The 18,438-nt window shown below is 40.4% G+C and overlaps 1 long non-coding RNA gene across 3 annotated transcripts; it reads left to right on the forward strand.

Annotated features, from left to right (window-relative positions):
- The first annotated feature begins 11,591 nt into the window (after window positions 1-11,591).
- Window positions 11,592-17,772, forward strand: LOC149615804 (uncharacterized). Of its 3 annotated transcripts, none has more exons than XR_016375956.1 (3): window positions 11,592-11,721; window positions 11,856-12,104; window positions 12,193-14,739. It is a non-coding gene; the product is annotated as an uncharacterized LOC149615804 (long non-coding RNA). The 3 variants fall into 3 exon arrangements; XR_016375955.1 differs by having other exon boundaries at window positions 11,665-11,762; XR_016375957.1 differs by lacking the exon at window positions 11,592-11,721 and adding an exon at window positions 17,491-17,772 and having other exon boundaries at window positions 11,778-12,104; window positions 12,193-15,052.
- The last annotated feature ends 666 nt before the right edge of the window (window positions 17,773-18,438 follow it).

Here is an 18,438-nt window from a genome sequence, read left to right on the forward strand (position 1 = left end):
TCTTTGGGGTCGGGTACTTCTGAACTTGTATCTTTGGGGTCGGGTACTTCTGAACTTGTATCTTTGGGGTCGGGTACTTCTGAACTTGTATCTTTGGGGTCGGACGCTTCTGAACTTGTATCTTTGGGGTCGGACGCTTCTGAACTTGTATCTTTGGGGTCGGACGCTTCTGAACTTGTATCTTTGGGGTCGGACGCTTCTGAACTTGTATCTTTGGGGTCGGACGCTTCTGAACTTGTATCTTTGGGGTCGGACGCTTCTGAACTTGTATCTTTGGGGTCGGACGCTTCTGAACTTGTATCTTTGGGGTCGGACGCTTCTGAACTTGTATCTTTGGGGTCGGACGCTTCTGAACTTGTATCTTTGGGGTCGGACGCTTCTGAACTTGTATCTTTGGGGTCGGACGCTTCTGAACTTGTATCTTTGGGGTCGGACGCTTCTGAACTTGTATCTTTGGGGTCGGACGCTTCTGAACTTGTATCTTTGGGGTCGGACGCTTCTGAACTTGTATCTTTGGGGTCGGACGCTTCTGAACTTGTATCTTTGGGGTCGGACGCTTCTGAACTTGTATCTTTGGGGTCGGACGCTTCTGAACTTGTATCTTTGGGGTCGGACGCTTCTGAACTTGTATCTTTGGGGTCGGACGCTTCTGAACTTGTATCTTTGGGGTCGGACGCTTCTGAACTTGTATCTTTGGGGTCGGACGCTTCTGAACTTGTATCTTTGGGGTCGGACGCTTCTGAACTTGTATCTTTGGGGTCGGACGCTTCTGAACTTGTATCTTTGGGGTCGGACGCTTCTGAACTTGTATCTTTGGGGTCGGACGCTTCTGAACTTGTATCTTTGGGGTCGGACGCTTCTGAACTTGTATCTTTGGGGTCGGACGCTTCTGAACTTGTATCTTTGGGGTCGGACGCTTCTGAACTTGTATCTTTGGGGTCGGACGCTTCTGAACTTGTATCTTTGGGGTCGGACGCTTCTGAACTTGTATCTTTGGGGTCGGACGCTTCTGAACTTGTATCTTTGGGGTCGGACGCTTCTGAACTTGTATCTTTGGGGTCGGACGCTTCTGAACTTGTATCTTTGGGGTCGGACGCTTCTGAACTTGTATCTTTGGGGTCGGACGCTTCTGAACTTGTATCTTTGGGGTCGGACGCTTCTGAACTTGTATCTTTGGGGTCGGACGCTTCTGAACTTGTATCTTTGGGGTCGGACGCTTCTGAACTTGTATCTTTGGGGTCGGACGCTTCTGAACTTGTATCTTTGGGGTCGGACGCTTCTGAACTTGTATCTTTGGGGTCGGACGCTTCTGAACTTGTATCTTTGGGGTCGGACGCTTCTGAACTTGTATCTTTGGGGTCGGACGCTTCTGAACTTGTATCTTTGGGGTCGGACGCTTCTGAACTTGTATCTTTGGGGTCGGACGCTTCTGAACTTGTATCTTTGGGGTCGGACGCTTCTGAACTTGTATCTTTGGGGTCGGACGCTTCTGAACTTGTATCTTTGGGGTCGGACGCTTCTGAACTTGTATCTTTGGGGTCGGACGCTTCTGAACTTGTATCTTTGGGGTCGGACGCTTCTGAACTTGTATCTTTGGGGTCGGACGCTTCTGAACTTGTATCTTTGGGGTCGGACGCTTCTGAACTTGTATCTTTGGGGTCGGACGCTTCTGAACTTGTATCTTTGGGGTCGGACGCTTCTGAACTTGTATCTTTGGGGTCGGACGCTTCTGAACTTGTATCTTTGGGGTCGGACGCTTCTGAACTTGTATCTTTGGGGTCGGACGCTTCTGAACTTGTATCTTTGGGGTCGGACGCTTCTGAACTTGTATCTTTGGGGTCGGACGCTTCTGAACTTGTATCTTTGGGGTCGGACGCTTCTGAACTTGTATCTTTGGGGTCGGACGCTTCTGAACTTGTATCTTTGGGGTCGGACGCTTCTGAACTTGTATCTTTGGGGTCGGACGCTTCTGAACTTGTATCTTTGGGGTCGGACGCTTCTGAACTTGTATCTTTGGGGTCGGACGCTTCTGAACTTGTATCTTTGGGGTCGGACGCTTCTGAACTTGTATCTTTGGGGTCGGACGCTTCTGAACTTGTATCTTTGGGGTCGGACGCTTCTGAACTTGTATCTTTGGGGTCGGACGCTTCTGAACTTGTATCTTTGGGGTCGGACGCTTCTGAACTTGTATCTTTGGGGTCGGACGCTTCTGAACTTGTATCTTTGGGGTCGGACGCTTCTGAACTTGTATCTTTGGGGTCGGACGCTTCTGAACTTGTATCTTTGGGGTCGGACGCTTCTGAACTTGTATCTTTGGGGTCGGACGCTTCTGAACTTGTATCTTTGGGGTCGGACGCTTCTGAACTTGTATCTTTGGGGTCGGACGCTTCTGAACTTGTATCTTTGGGGTCGGACGCTTCTGAACTTGTATCTTTGGGGTCGGACGCTTCTGAACTTGTATCTTTGGGGTCGGACGCTTCTGAACTTGTATCTTTGGGGTCGGACGCTTCTGAACTTGTATCTTTGGGGTCGGACGCTTCTGAACTTGTATCTTTGGGGTCGGACGCTTCTGAACTTGTATCTTTGGGGTCGGACGCTTCTGAACTTGTATCTTTGGGGTCGGACGCTTCTGAACTTGTATCTTTGGGGTCGGACGCTTCTGAACTTGTATCTTTGGGGTCGGACGCTTCTGAACTTGTATCTTTGGGGTCGGACGCTTCTGAACTTGTATCTTTGGGGTCGGACGCTTCTGAACTTGTATCTTTGGGGTCGGACGCTTCTGAACTTGTATCTTTGGGGTCGGACGCTTCTGAACTTGTATCTTTGGGGTCGGACGCTTCTGAACTTGTATCTTTGGGGTCGGACGCTTCTGAACTTGTATCTTTGGGGTCGGACGCTTCTGAACTTGTATCTTTGGGGTCGGACGCTTCTGAACTTGTATCTTTGGGGTCGGACGCTTCTGAACTTGTATCTTTGGGGTCGGACGCTTCTGAACTTGTATCTTTGGGGTCGGACGCTTCTGAACTTGTATCTTTGGGGTCGGACGCTTCTGAACTTGTATCTTTGGGGTCGGACGCTTCTGAACTTGTATCTTTGGGGTCGGACGCTTCTGAACTTGTATCTTTGGGGTCGGACGCTTCTGAACTTGTATCTTTGGGGTCGGACGCTTCTGAACTTGTATCTTTGGGGTCGGACGCTTCTGAACTTGTATCTTTGGGGTCGGACGCTTCTGAACTTGTATCTTTGGGGTCGGACGCTTCTGAACTTGTATCTTTGGGGTCGGACGCTTCTGAACTTGTATCTTTGGGGTCGGACGCTTCTGAACTTGTATCTTTGGGGTCGGACGCTTCTGAACTTGTATCTTTGGGGTCGGACGCTTCTGAACTTGTATCTTTGGGGTCGGACGCTTCTGAACTTGTATCTTTGGGGTCGGACGCTTCTGAACTTGTATCTTTGGGGTCGGACGCTTCTGAACTTGTATCTTTGGGGTCGGACGCTTCTGAACTTGTATCTTTGGGGTCGGACGCTTCTGAACTTGTATCTTTGGGGTCGGACGCTTCTGAACTTGTATCTTTGGGGTCGGACGCTTCTGAACTTGTATCTTTGGGGTCGGACGCTTCTGAACTTGTATCTTTGGGGTCGGACGCTTCTGAACTTGTATCTTTGGGGTCGGACGCTTCTGAACTTGTATCTTTGGGGTCGGACGCTTCTGAACTTGTATCTTTGGGGTCGGACGCTTCTGAACTTGTATCTTTGGGGTCGGACGCTTCTGAACTTGTATCTTTGGGGTCGGACGCTTCTGAACTTGTATCTTTGGGGTCGGACGCTTCTGAACTTGTATCTTTGGGGAAGTCTTAAATACCCCACCAAAATTCATTAAATTGATAGTTGTGAATTTTAATACTTAAAATAACCGGGCTGCATCTATAGGGAGCTAACAACTGGCTAGGGGGAAGAGATAGTCTGACGTCACTTAGCCCCTCTCTGGTTGGAATTTTTGCACGTAGAATGGAAAGAGATAGTCTGACGTCACTTAGCCCCTCTCTGGTTGGAATTTTTGCACGTAGAATACTTTTTCCAACCGTTAGGGGGGATGAAACTCCAGTAAGAAATAGAAGGGTGTAACGTTTCAGGGTCAGAACTGTTAGCTCCCTATTGGGAAAAACTATTTTTACCCATCCATCGAATGTCCCCTAGCTCGGGACTAGCAGGCACCGGCCCGGACTGCCCGAGGAGGCAATCCTCTTCATTTCTGGACTGAAATTTCAATGCAGAGGTGTACATTTTTCAGTCACTGAGTATTTTTGTGTATAAAAACGAGAGTTAAGTTACACCGTAAAGTTTTTCTACCTTTTAAAGTGAAAGAATGGCTTACTGTTTGGTTAATCTGTGAAATATTGGTTCAGTGTTTGGTTAATTTAACATTTAATACATTCATTGTCAGTATTGAGCCTTTGATTCCACATAATAAAATTTATTTCACCTCATTATAGTTATTAAGTTTTTGATTTTATTATATACGGTTATAATTTTATCACTGTTTAGAGTAGGGAATCGAGGGGCTATTAACTCTGATTTTATGCACGGTAAATCATTTAAGCATTGTAAAAGATAGCGCTATTCACTCATTAGGGTAAGGTATAAGGGGTTATCCACTCATTAGGGTAGGGTATAGAGGGGCTATTCACTCGTACGATATGGCTACTATTACGAGCCCTTGGGCCGTCTTGTTTAATTTTTAATTTTACACGGAATTTTATTCCGTTAAAATTTTAGAAACGGCACCAAAACCCCTGTCCCTGTCCCTGTCCCTGTCCCTGTCGCTGTGCCGGACGCGTCCGCGAAACGAACGCTTACGATAAGAGAGGGAAACCGGTCGCGTCCGCGAAACGTACGCTTACGATGAGAGAGAGAGATCGCTAGCGTACGCGGTGGCGATACGAAGCTCCGCGTAGAGAGAGAACTGCCTGCCTGGTATATTAGTGAGAGGGGGAAGAGGGAGAGGGGGCATCCCGCTCGGAGAGGAGAGAGAGAGGAAAGAAAAGTAGTTTAAATCTCGCGGGCTTTTTTGAGTGAAGGGAAACAAGATGATAATTTTCGTGCACTACTGCACTTTGTGCGCGTGATACATCAGAGATTATGCTGGATGGTTAGGTTAGGTTTCGTAAAATAGAGGGGACGCTTTACGGTCATAGTGATTTCTGGTTTAGGGGATCCAGGATTTTGTTTAAATACATTATTTGATTCGTATGGTTTTTAAAAATTATACTTTAGTGGGGTGCACAATTTAGTTTCATTAATATTATTTGAAATGTGACGTTATTAGAAATTAAAGGGATACACGATTGTGTTTCAGAAATGTTTTTAGTTGTACGATTTATTGGAAATCAACTATACGGGGGGTAACGTGAGCCGTGTAAAATTACTATTAAGGCCCAGCCCTTGGGCCATCTTGTTTATAAAGCAAACAATCTACCCTTTAGAGATCCAGCGTTCATGGCCTGAAGAAGTCACGCCCCGCTCACGTCAAGAAAGACTTCCTAGAGAGGAGCTCGAGATTTCTAACTGTTTTAGGAAAGGGGGGAAAATTTAACCCCATATCCATGGAGCTAGAAGGAGTTTTTATCCCAGCAGAGACGTACGCTATACCAGCCATTGTAGTTGTTCACTTCCTAGGCTAATTTAATGGACTTCTGGTTTTATGCAAAACATTTAAACGATCGTCCTTAATGTTATGTTGTGTGATATGTGTGAGCATGGCCAACTTAGATTACCGGTGGTAGAAGGCCTGCCAGATTTACTCGAGCCCCATGTTAAGAAACGACTTGCAAAATCGCCCCTAGTTTCGACTTTCGCTGTTAGGTGTGCTACCAGCCTACCAAGTATCAACCCAGTTTTCCTCGTAATGATTTTTCTATGGAAAAAATATGGAAAAAGTGGTCTCGGTTTTAGGGCGTTTTTAATATATTTACCGATTTTTTTCGTGGCCGAATTTCAAATGAGAAGTCAAGTAAGTTATATTTTGAGACCTATTTCATAATTCTCCGTCCCTTATTTGACGAATAACATTCTTATTAAAGGGAGGGTGAAGTGGAAAATCAAGTGATTTTTTATCGATTCTTCTACTAATTATAAGACCAGCCTGCATAGTGAAACATTCAGGAAATACTTCCGAATGATTTTAAAATTCAAATTAGGTTCCGATTTTAAGGATAATTTTAAAGAAGGTCCTCCGACCAATCGCGTAACGCCCTGCCTTTTTGTTAACAAAATTCTCGTGGCACGCGCCATGCCTAAAGAAATTTATCACGAGATTTGATAAAATTAGGCGCGCGACGTGACAATCGTGGCGCGAGACATGGAACGTGCCACGAGAATTTTGTTAACAAAAAGGCAGGGCGTTACGCGATTGGTCGGCAGTCCTTGTTTAAAAGTATCCTTAAAATCTGAACCTAATTTGAATTTTAAAATCATTCGGAAGTATTTCCTGAATGTTTCACTATGCAGACTGGTCTTCAAATTGGTAGAAGAATCGATAAAAAATCACTTGATTTTCTACTTCACCCTCCCTTTAAGGCGGCGAAATGCGCCGTCTAGAATTAGGCCTTGGTCCGAAGGAAGTTTACTTTAAAATCATGGATGCCAAGAGCAGGGATAAGGGAGGTGAGATGGATTGGAAATGTTGATGGGCGACCTGCGGCACCATATCTCTCCCAGTGTACCTCGCGCACGCCCCTACCCTTCGGTAATCGGTAGGCGATTGCTAAGTGCTGCCGCGTCGCGCCATTTTATTTGTATGTGAACTAGCTTCTATTTTTAAGATAGAGGGAGCGTCCTTTACAATTTCGTCCGGTACGACCCTACCTAGCCGCTGAGGATGCTGGGAGGACTACGGTGCCGTAGGTGGGGGCACAGAGGCAACGCTATAGGTATGGGGGTTTCCACTCCATTGCTCTCTCCTTCAAGCCAAGAGGGCGCGTGAGGAAATTTGTTTTCATTCTATAGGGAGCTAACAGTTCTGACCCTGAAACGTCACACCCTTCTATCTCTTACTGGAGTTTCATCCCCCTAACGGTTGGAAACAGTATTCTACGCGCAAAAATGCCAACCAGAAGGTGGCTGCGTGACGTCAGACCATCTCTTCCCCGTATCTAGTTGTTAGCTCCCTATGGGATAAGCAACTCCCTATCTCGAAAGACAGCTTATTCTGTATATACTCTGTTACAGCATCGGTTGTAAGTACGCACAAAGCTAGGTCTCTATGTAACCTAGATTTGTGCGTACAGACAAGAGACGGTAGTAGGCAATTTCACACGTATTTTTTGCCTAGAGGTCCGTGCACTCGAGCGAAACATGGGTATAGCTGGCAGGCCTTCTACCGCCGAAAAACATCGATGACTAAAAGATGACATCGATGTCTTACTGAACGGTTTTTCGCGTCTTTGGGCGTGACGTCATGATGCTCATCGGATGCCCATCAGAAAAATTAGCTGTGAGAGGAGGGTTTTTCGATGAGCATCGGATTCATGACGTAAATTTCGTCATTTTGCGCCGTGACAAAAAAAAATGGAGGGAACTACATCCCAATTTCCCGCAATCTTAAACAGTGAAGAATTGACAAATATTATCCTTATGGATAATACTACTAAAAAGAAATATATTATTTCGGTAAAAAAAAGGATTATGACAGGGGTAGGCGTTTTGATTTAGTTGATAAATTGAAGTATAATATCTTTGTAAATAGTTGGGTTTTGTTATTTAAGCCTCTGATATAAGTTATCATAATATCGTCGCCATTTTGAAAAGCATCGATTACGCAAAATTGTGCCTTTCAACAACTGCAACGTCATCATTACGTCAAAAGAACACCGATTTCATTTTCCCAAAATATAGATGTTTTTCTTGATGAGTGTTACTGAACGCAGCCATAGTTGGCCTTGGTGTGATTGAGAATTCCACGGTTAAATTAATTAACAAGGGGGTTATTATGAACTCCTGACCTTGGCTATACTTCGATTGCGTGATTAGTTATACATGCTTTTTTTTAACTAGACATGACTCGAAAACGCCCTGCCTCTTCAAGCAACCACGTTGAAATTATAAAACTTTTAATAAATGCCGGTGCTGACGTGAACTGTGGAGACTCTTTTAGAAAAGAGACCCCGTTACACCTTGTTTCATACCAGGGTCAAATTGACGTCGTGAAATTGTTAATAGAACGCGGCGCCAATTACGATTTAACGAGTAGAAGTGGTGGTCAAACGCCAATGCACCTTGCCGCTAAAGGGGGCCACGTTGATGTCCTGAAATTGTTAATAGAAGGCGGCGCTAATTACGAATTAAAGAATTACAGAGGTGAAACGCCAATGCACCGTGCCGCTGGAAGGGGCCACGTTGATGTCGTGAAATTGCTAATAGAACGCGGCGCTAATTATGATTTAAAGAATCTCTGGGATACAACGCCAATGCACCGTGCCGCTGAAGGGGGCCACGTTGATATCGTGAAATTGTTAATAGAAGGCGGCGCTAATTTCGATTTAAAGAACGACAGGGGTGAAACGCCAATGCAAATTGCCGCTTATGGGGGCTCCGTTCATGTCGTGAAATTGTTAATAGAACGCGGCGCTAATTACGATTTAAAGAGTGAGGACGGTGAAACGCCAATGCACAGTGCCGCTTATGGGGGCCACGTTGATGTCGTGAAATTGTTAATAGAACGCGGCGCTAATCACGATTTAAAGAATGACAGGGGTGAAACGCCCTTGCACAGTGCCGCTTATGGGGGCCACGTTGATGTCGTGAAATTGTTAATAGAACGCGGCGCTAATTACGATTTAAAGATGGAAGACGGTGAAACGCCAATGCACATTGCCGCTAAGGTGGGCTCCGTTGATGTCGTGAAATTTTTAATAGAATGCGGCGCTAATTACGATTTAAAGAGTGAGGACGGTAAAACGCCAGTGCATAGTGCCGCTTCAGAGGGCTCCGCTGATGTCGTGAAATTTTTAATAGAATGCGGCGCTAATTACGATTTAAAGAGTGAGGACGGTGAAACGCCAATGCACATTGCCGCTTCACAGGGCTCCGTTGGTGTCGTGAAATTGTTAATAGAACGCGGTGCTAATTACGATTTAAAGAATGACAGGGGTGAAACGCCAATGCACCGTGCCACTAAGAGGGCCTCCGTTGATGTGGTGAAATTGTTAATAGAAGGCGGCGCTAATTACGATTTAAAGAATGACAGGGGTGAAACGCCAATGCACATTGCCGCTTATGGGGGCCACGTTGATGTCGTGAATTTGTTAATAGAACGCGGTGCTAATTACGATTTAAAGAATGACAGGGGTGAAACACCAATGCACATTGCCGCTTATTGGGGCTGCGTTGATGTCGTGAAATTGTTAACAGAACGCGGCGCTAATTACGATTTAAAGAGTGAGGACAGTAAAACGCTAATGCACTGTGCCGTTTATGGGGGCCGCGTTGATGTCGTGAAATTGTTAATAGAAGGCGGCGCTAATTACGATTTAAAGAGTGAGGACGGTGAAACGCCAATGCACCGTGCCGCTAAGGGGGGCTCCATTAATGTCGTGAAATTGTTAATAGAACGCGGTGCTAATCACGATTTAAAGAATAACACGGGTGAAACGCCAATGCACATTGCCGCTTATTGGGGCCGCGTTCATGTCGTGAAATTGTTAATAGAACGTGGCGTTAATTACGATTTAAAGAATATAAAAGGAAAAACGCCATTAAAGATAGCTCGTCGACGTAAACATGATGATGTAGTGGAACTGCTTAATAGGTATATGGATCAGGGCCGTCGGGAGAGGGGGAAATTTTCCCGGGCCCGAGACGCGTGTATTGTGTCTTAAGGAGGGCCCGCAATTTTTTAAATTTCCAAGGGGCCCAAAAACTTTTCGTCTATCTGATATTGATGATAGGCACTAGGTGTTCGCAGACCCCAACCGGCCCTAGCCAGGAGAATCAGTATGACTGTAATGAATACTTCAAAATAACTTTAGTTATTTTCAAAAATTCAAATATAAACTTTCTTAAGCTGTGCGCGTATAGCGATTTTTGTATTTCGAACTGAAATCGGGTACTCTTAAATATGCTTATCGGGTATCGGGGCGGGTACCCGAATTCTGTTATCGGGTATCCGGGTAATAAAATTTTGCGGAAAAATGCTTGTCGGGTACTAAAAATTAGATGTAACACCAATCGTATAAAATGATTATAATTGTCGTCTGTCAAGTAGAGAAAACTGCACGAGATCATAAACTAATCATCGACTATTAAGTTCCTATGTCTGAATGGGATCTTAAAGAGGACTATGGTCTGTCCCCTTGCTGTCTATAATCCGTCTCAACCCAACTTGGTATTAAATTATACGAGACACCATCGCCGTGAAAGCCTTCCCTTTAGTATACTCTTAAGCCCGGTTTTCACGGAACCGAGATTCGAAGCGATTGTCTTCGTCGAGAGATAGAGTTTCAATACTGCAATGTTCCTTCAAGATTTTAGCGAGACCTTGTTGAAGGAAAAGTTCAGGTAACATAACTGATTATACCTTGAAAGAACCGTTTCCTTTTTCTAAATATAAAAGGAATTAATTATTAAATTAAAATAAATAATCTCTTATTACAATATGATAATTAGAACATTAAATTAGTCTTAAAAACTATCAAGGACTACTGCGCCATCCGCCATTTTTTTAATATAAAATTGTCTATAAATATTTCAATGCCAAATTTTATGATTTCTTCATAATGCTATACTACTAAACTTGTTAAGTAATTGTACAATCACAAATATAAATTTAAATTTCTTGATATTAATTTTATTTTTGCAAAAATAATTAATCTTAATATAGTCAAGGTTAATTGAAATTAAATTCTACTTTGATTAAATTCTTGCTTCCAAATATGGTTTACGTGAAACTGTTGGGTGAAAATGTTCTTTTAGGGTTTTTACCTCTCCGAGTGACGATGACGTCACGGAGAGGTATTACACCGGACGTGTCTGTGTCTGTCTGTCTGTCACCGCGTTCGCAGTTGGTAAATCGGAGCAAAGGTGTTCGCAATTTCCGGACCGCGTTCGCAGTACACAGAAATTCCGAAAAACTTTATCTATCTTATTTAACGCCAATCATTGACTAGTCGTTACGCCTTCATCTGCTGACTAACCACCGATTCTTTCACTCAACACCCTCAGTATTTATTTGCTTCTAACAACAACACCAAGCGCTAGTCTTTCGTGTATCCCACATACACACCAATCTATTCTACAGGGCCGGTAGGCCCTTGTAGATATGACTTGATACTCTTTTGTAACGTTAAAGCAAAATTCACATGCTTTTACCATTTTTCCTATGGAGATTAACATGGGGTTTTTCGTGATATTTAGCCACCTCTAACTGAAAAACTAGAGCGAAGTTACTTTTCGGAATACTCTTAATTTAACAATTATGTATTCAAGGTGTGCTATCGGCTAGTTTAATTTAAATCAATTAACTCTAAGTATGTTAATTTTAGTTAATTCTGAAAGTACGTCAAAATTACTTTTGAGTCAGACTATCTAGCAGTAGACGCTGACAGATTACTTTACTATTTCATCCGAGCTTGAGCACCTTTATATGTATTTTCTAATTAACTGTAGCACCCTTAATAAGAAATAGGTCGTTATCAGGTCGAATTTTTGTCTAGAAAAGTAATTCAGGTAAATAATTACAGTTAACAGAGGTTTTTATATCATTTAAAGTAAGTTTTTGAACGTTCTTTACGGCCAAGGCTTAAGTTGTATTTTAGTTTGTCTATGTAATATAGTATTTATATAGTCTTTCCCCTTTCAAGATAAAAAAAGCTCATTTCCAGCTCTGTATTCCAAAAATACGCAGTCTGCTTCGTTTCCTGCTACAAACAAATATATGAGGACTGAGGTATACAGGGTTTCATTATTTGTTAATCTCACCAAAATGCTACTAATTGTGAAGGTGTGTGATATATTTCCTTAAACTAAACCAATGTAGAGGAATTTCCATGTTTACATCAGCACAGATTCTCTCAACGTAACCACGTTGGAAACGGAGAGTTACGTGTGAGGTATACTGGGTTTCATTATTTGTTAATGGTTTAGAAATCAACGGTAGTGTTTTCACCCTGTGAAGAATTCAACTTCAAAATATTACAGGAAAGATCACAAAATGTTCAATGTGTTTTCCTACGGCAGTCAAAAGAGTGGTGTATAGGTTACTGGTTAGCGCAGTTCACTCAACATTCTCATTTGAGGACAGGTATACGCGGTTTCATTATTTGTTAATCTCACTAAAATGCTACTAATTGTGAAGGTGTGTGATATAATTCCTTAAAACTAAACCAATGTAGAGGACCAGATTATTCGTTAAAACAATTTTGGTCCTATTGAATCAGTTATACTGTGATGTTACGTTATCATTTTATAAACTATTTGTTACCAACAGTGGATTGTTTAATTCATAAGTAACAGTGGTGCTGGTTAATCCAGGAGGACAGTGTCATTATATAATTTAATTAGTCAAATAATTTTCATGTTTACATCACAGATTCTCTCAACGTAACCAAGTTAGAAACGGAGGGTTACGTTGTTTGCTATTTCCACAGTCCACGTTGCCGTTTGTTTATTGGTTTAAATTGCTATGAATTGTATAGGTATTTGATTTAATTACTGGTATTCAAGCTAAACTATAGAATAACATTCATTAACATATTGTATAGATAATCTTTACCACAAACCTAGCACAGGATATGATAAAAATTTAACGCAATGTGTTGGAAATAATAAAAAACTCCTCTAAACATTAGAGTTAAGGTGAATTCTTTATTAAAAGTCATTTTATAAGCTTAATGAGCACTGACGACAAGTTAATTTCAACGTAATTAAGTGTAATTAACGTGAAATTAAACCCCGAATGTACATTTTTTTTGGATGAAAACTCAGATAACTCTTAAATGATGTCCTTGATTAAGATTGTATCTAACCAAGCCGTTGGTAAAGCCCCATGTTTTCTCTTTCACACTTAAGCTAATTTAAATTATCTCGAAAGCACCTTAATAGGCGCGAAATTCAAAAGTTTAGGGTAAAATAAGAATCGAAAACTCCACTAAAAATTGCAACTAAGGTGAAGTATACATTTAAACTCATTTTATAGCCTAAATGTACACTGCCAAAACACAATCCTACGTTAATTTTAACTCAATTAAATATAATTAACGTGAAATTAAACCAAAATATACATTTTTGGATAAAAGCTCAAATAACTTTTAAATAAACTGTTTAAACTACCCAAAAGTTTAGGGTACCATAATGATGAATATATGGCAAAAATATTAAACTGCACTAAACATTGCAAATAGGGTAAAAAATTCAAATAAATTTTAAGCTTAATCCACTCTCACGAACCACGCTCAAATTAAGATTAAAACATCACAAGTTTTTCGTACAGCCACAGTAGTTTCCTATTTCACTTTCAAATTCATTAAAATACATCAAAAGCGCATACATTAAAATTTTAGGGTAATTGCAATTTAAGTTAATATTTTATTGAAACTTTTATTATAAAATAAATCCACACAAGATAAACAAGATAAGCCGTTAAATTAAACTCAATCAAGTATAATTAACCTAAGAAAAACATTAACATGTACAAAAATGGGCCAAGCCTCGCTTCGTGCCCTCTCCGCCCTAAAAAGTTCTGAGATCCCATGTAGAGCCAAGTCCGCCTTTTGTTCTCATTCAATCGTCAATTGAACAATTATGTTATAAATTAAGTCCTTTTCCTAATTAATAACCAATCTTCTTTGACTCTATCATTATTATACATCTTTGTTCGTATCAAAAATATCGTGACTTGGCAATCGCAAGTAAGTAATATTAAAAGGAAGTCGAAGGGATATTCACTAAATCGTTTATGGTCGAGGGGATATGTACAAGTTTATAAGATGAGTCATGCACAACCCTATGTACAAATTATATGGTGAGTTATGCATAACCCTATTTACAAGTTTATAAGGCGAGTTATGCATAACCTTATGTACACCTGCGCTTGCCAAGTCACGATATTTTTGATACGAACAAAGATGTATAATAATGATAGAGTCAAAGAATATTGGTTATTAATTAGGAAAAGTACTTAATTTATAACATAATTGTTCAATTGGCGATTGAATGAGACCAAAAGGCAGACTTGGCTCTACATGGGATTTCAGAACTTTTACGGCGGAGAGGGCACGAAGCGAGGCTTGGCCCATTTTTGTACATGTTAATGTTTTTCTTAGGATCTCACTTCTTTTTGTAGACCCTCTCGTTATACTTCGGTAGTTATATTAAAACAAGACCCTCTCGTGGTACTTCGTTTGCCAATATAATCGCTAACGTTTGTCCATATTTACGCTGAATTACCCCTTTCGACCCGCAGATAATATGCAATAAAGATTGTACGCGATATCCTAATAAAAGAATGTAGCATCAGTTACGACACATTTCTATTAAACTACTACTCCTATTAGCTTTAATATATATTTAACTTTCGGTTAACTTTGGACCATTACGTCCTTTCATCAAGAACACACACTATTTCTGTTGAAAAGACGGCAGCGCCATCTAGTTTTAAAATAAAGAACTAAAGAACAATTTTATAAAAAATTCGGGATGTTTTAATTTTTCTGTGCTTTATAAAATAAATGAAAACTAAATCCTGAATTTTAAGTTTCTATCTCCTCTAGAAGTACCTTAGAATTTTGATGATCGGTGAGTGAGTGAGTGAGTGACAAAATAAGGTAAATTTCACCTGCGATATTTCGAAAAGCATATAGGGTAGGAACTTGAAATTTGGAAACAATAGCTAGGATTGACAGTCCTCGCGGCAAGCAAAATTTCAGACTTTCACCTATACCCATCACGAAGTTACAGTGGGCTTAAAAGTGCCACGAGTTGCTTCGAGAAAAGGATGTCAGTGCTCGACTTGGCTGGGAGCACGGCAGTGCTCCCAGAATGTGAAAGATTCGTGTTTTGGGTAAATTCATGGATACCTTATAATTAAACTAACAAATCTTTCACCCAGCCTCCATTTTCCTGTTTAATTCTTACGATTAATTAAATTGTCATTTAAAAGCTTTTTTCCCCATTTTGAAAAGAGAGCCATTGAAAAGGCGTGATATTTAAAAGTTTTGGGGCAAAGTAGTGATTGTTCTGCAAGAGTCAAACAGTCACTCCTCTAAAGTTTGCAGAATTTCTTGTTCAAACTCGTATAATAAACTGAAATAACACTAGTAAAAGAAGATAAGCCGTTAATTTCAACTTAATGATCATATTTAATTAAAATTAATCGAAAACAACAGGTTTTTTTTGGGTAACTATAGATAACCCTTAACTGAAATAACAAAATAAGATTAAACTACGCCAGTTGTTCTTTCAGCCTAAATGTTTTCCTATTTAACACTAAAATTAATTACATTATCACTATAATGCATTAATAGGCTCCAAACACAAAATTTTAGGGTAAGGAATGTGTCAAAATGAAACTTTTCCATTTAAATTTTAATATATCATTAGCATAGTTCGCCAAATCACCAGCAACAATTTAATCTGGCAACATTCAATGTAATAATGTTGCCAATAAAACAAGGGCGTCTAGCCCATAACTAAGCCATATCACTAGCCATCTCTCGCTATCCCTAATTCAATAAATTTTCTTCTACTGAAATACCACCTAGCATACCAGTCAAGTGGGGGGAGCAACAGAAAATTTTAAAGCACAGTCTTACGATAAGTCTTGGAATTTGGGCCTCAAATTACAACCTCTAATCGAATCCGTTTGGTACACATCAACGTCAACGTAAATGTTCAATGTGATTACCATTGTGGTGCAGGCACTCTTCATCTGTCCATGTCTTTCAATTACTTTACAAGCAACGAACTCATGACGCAGGAAGTCCAAGTAAATGCCTTCAGAGATTTTCTTATCAAGAAAAAGGGTCCGATAATTTGGTTTCCAAGAATGCCCTCCCAAAAATGCACGTTATGAAGGTTTAAGGTACCATCCTTAAATAGCCTCGTCAGAGAACAGTACCTTTCTAAAAATAATGGATCGGCTTCAATTAGTTCACGCAAAGGTTTTGCCGTTTTGGGTAATCCTCGTAAACATCATGTTCAATTTTCCCTGGTTTGAATACACTGGCATTTTGCTAAAAGACGAGACTAACTAATTAAATTCGGTCCTAACTGCTACGTAACGACGATTAGTTTTCACTACGGCCTTTTTTCTCGGTTCCTCAGACAACTCGGACCTTCTGCTTCAAAGTCATTCCCAAAGAAACCTTTATGTTTTCTTTATTTTGTTCATAGTTTAAGGTTAGGGGGCCGACCTTTATTACAATGGTTTCTTTTTTCGGTATTTGTGCCTTTTTAACAGGCGTATTGTTAAAATTGTAACACTACAGAAATTGTATTTCAAATGGGACCGGCAATACCGCAACGCTGAGCCGAAAAACTGGATGGTAATTGTTTGGACCTATAGGGTCAGGACATTGGAGGACCAAACATACCGTGGTGTCACGTGTCGAATGTTAAAGCGACCTTCACCACTATACATACTATGACCTGCTGCTCAAGCTGACAATCTTTGAAAACTCAACTTTGAGGAACTTCCGGTCTTTTTAGATATAAAGGGGCTTTCAGTGTCGCTAAGTAGTAGAATTACAGTAGTTGGTCTCGTTTCCTAGCAAAATGCCAACTTATTCTAACCAGGAAAAATTGGGCAGCAAGTTTATTTTGGGTGAAGGTCGCGGTAACATTCAACCATAGAGAATTTTACACATGTGTAAAATTCTCTCTGGTTCAACTAAAGGTAGTGCTTTATGCCGAACGGTCTCCACACCGACATTTGGGTGCGAGGACTTTCGTCATTTCGATAGTGCAAGATCGTGAACGTAGAAGAGACTGTATAGTCTGTAATGAGGATACAGACTTTGACATCGTAGAAAGTTTTGAAGCCAATCTCATGCTTGTAGTAGAGCGGTGGAACAAGAAGTTGCACTAAGCCATTCTACTGTTCGTGCCAGTTTACAAGGGCATTACTACAGGCATAATCATATCCCCCTACATCAAGCCTTAACGGACGAGAAGTACCTAAGACGGCAATACCATTAGTCTTGCCATGCGTCATGAGTTTAGTGGTTGCAAATGTAATGCAAGACACGGACAGTCATCTGGAAGAGTGCCTCAACCACAATGGTAGACACTTCGAATATTTACGTTGAGTTGTTTACTAAACAGTTTAGAGGTTGCAATTTGAGGCCCAGGTTCTAAGACTAATCGTAGGACTGTGCTTTAAAATATTTTGTTGCATTCACGCATATTCTCCTGTATTCTTTGTGTATCTTGCCACTCGTTGTCACTTAAATACAATAAAACATGAATTCTAAACATTTATTTACACCCTGTATAATTTAGCACGACATCACCCGTTGGCAGTATTGGGGGTTGTACATAAAGGAAGCTGTTGGTCTGATCTCGACAACACTGTATATGTATACAGTGTACGAAACAAATATTTTTCTTCCATATTTCAAATACCGTCGTTTTTAAACTTTTCATAAATAAAGTACAACACAATATGCTTATATAGACATCGTCTTCAAGCTCTTCTACTCATGATGCATTTCCTCAAAAATTCTCATTGATATATGTTTAGAGTGTACACAACAAATAAAAAAATTTATTCTACATTTCAAATACTGTCATTTTTGAACTAACTTCATATATAAAGTACAACATTATATGCTTTTCGAAAACTATGTTATTGGATATGAGTTCATATAATTAACTATACTTAAGTACTTCTTTAAGCTATTAGAAATAGATCAACCCCAAATGTATGTCGGTACAAAAAACATGAAATTATTCAAATTTTAATTACATTAAGACTGAAGGGACAGATATTATAAAAAAACGTCTTGGTTTGGACCAAGGCCGAAAAAACAAACGATATGTCTGAGGTTTATCAGTTGACTGAAGTTTCAGATATTGCAATTTCTTTTTTAATTACTTTTATTCCTTTAATCCTTAATCAATATTTAATTCAATCAACTTATTTTTACTGTTAATCGATCTATTCCCTCTAAATTAATTTCAAAAATTACATATCTACGCTTTTTCAAGAATAATTCCATTTTCCGAAAACATTTTATCATGAAATTAATTATTTTGAAGGGATTTCGTGTCGATGATTACTAAGTTGGAAGCACAGTTTTAATTCTTGTTGCCTTGACAAATTTTCAAGTTTGCACCAAAAAAGTTTAAATCTGTTGTAAGTTGCTGGGAAGACTGATGTCAAGAAATTATGATAAAGAATTTATTTTGCTCAAACTAATTTATAAACTTATGTTGTCTACTTAAGAC

The sequence above is a fragment of the Phalangium opilio genome, unplaced genomic scaffold (genome assembly GCF_054372755.1).
Source record: "Phalangium opilio isolate 3A_F unplaced genomic scaffold, DU_Popi_V2 ptg000217l_1, whole genome shotgun sequence".
Taxonomy (NCBI): Eukaryota; Metazoa; Arthropoda; class Arachnida; order Opiliones; family Phalangiidae; genus Phalangium; species Phalangium opilio.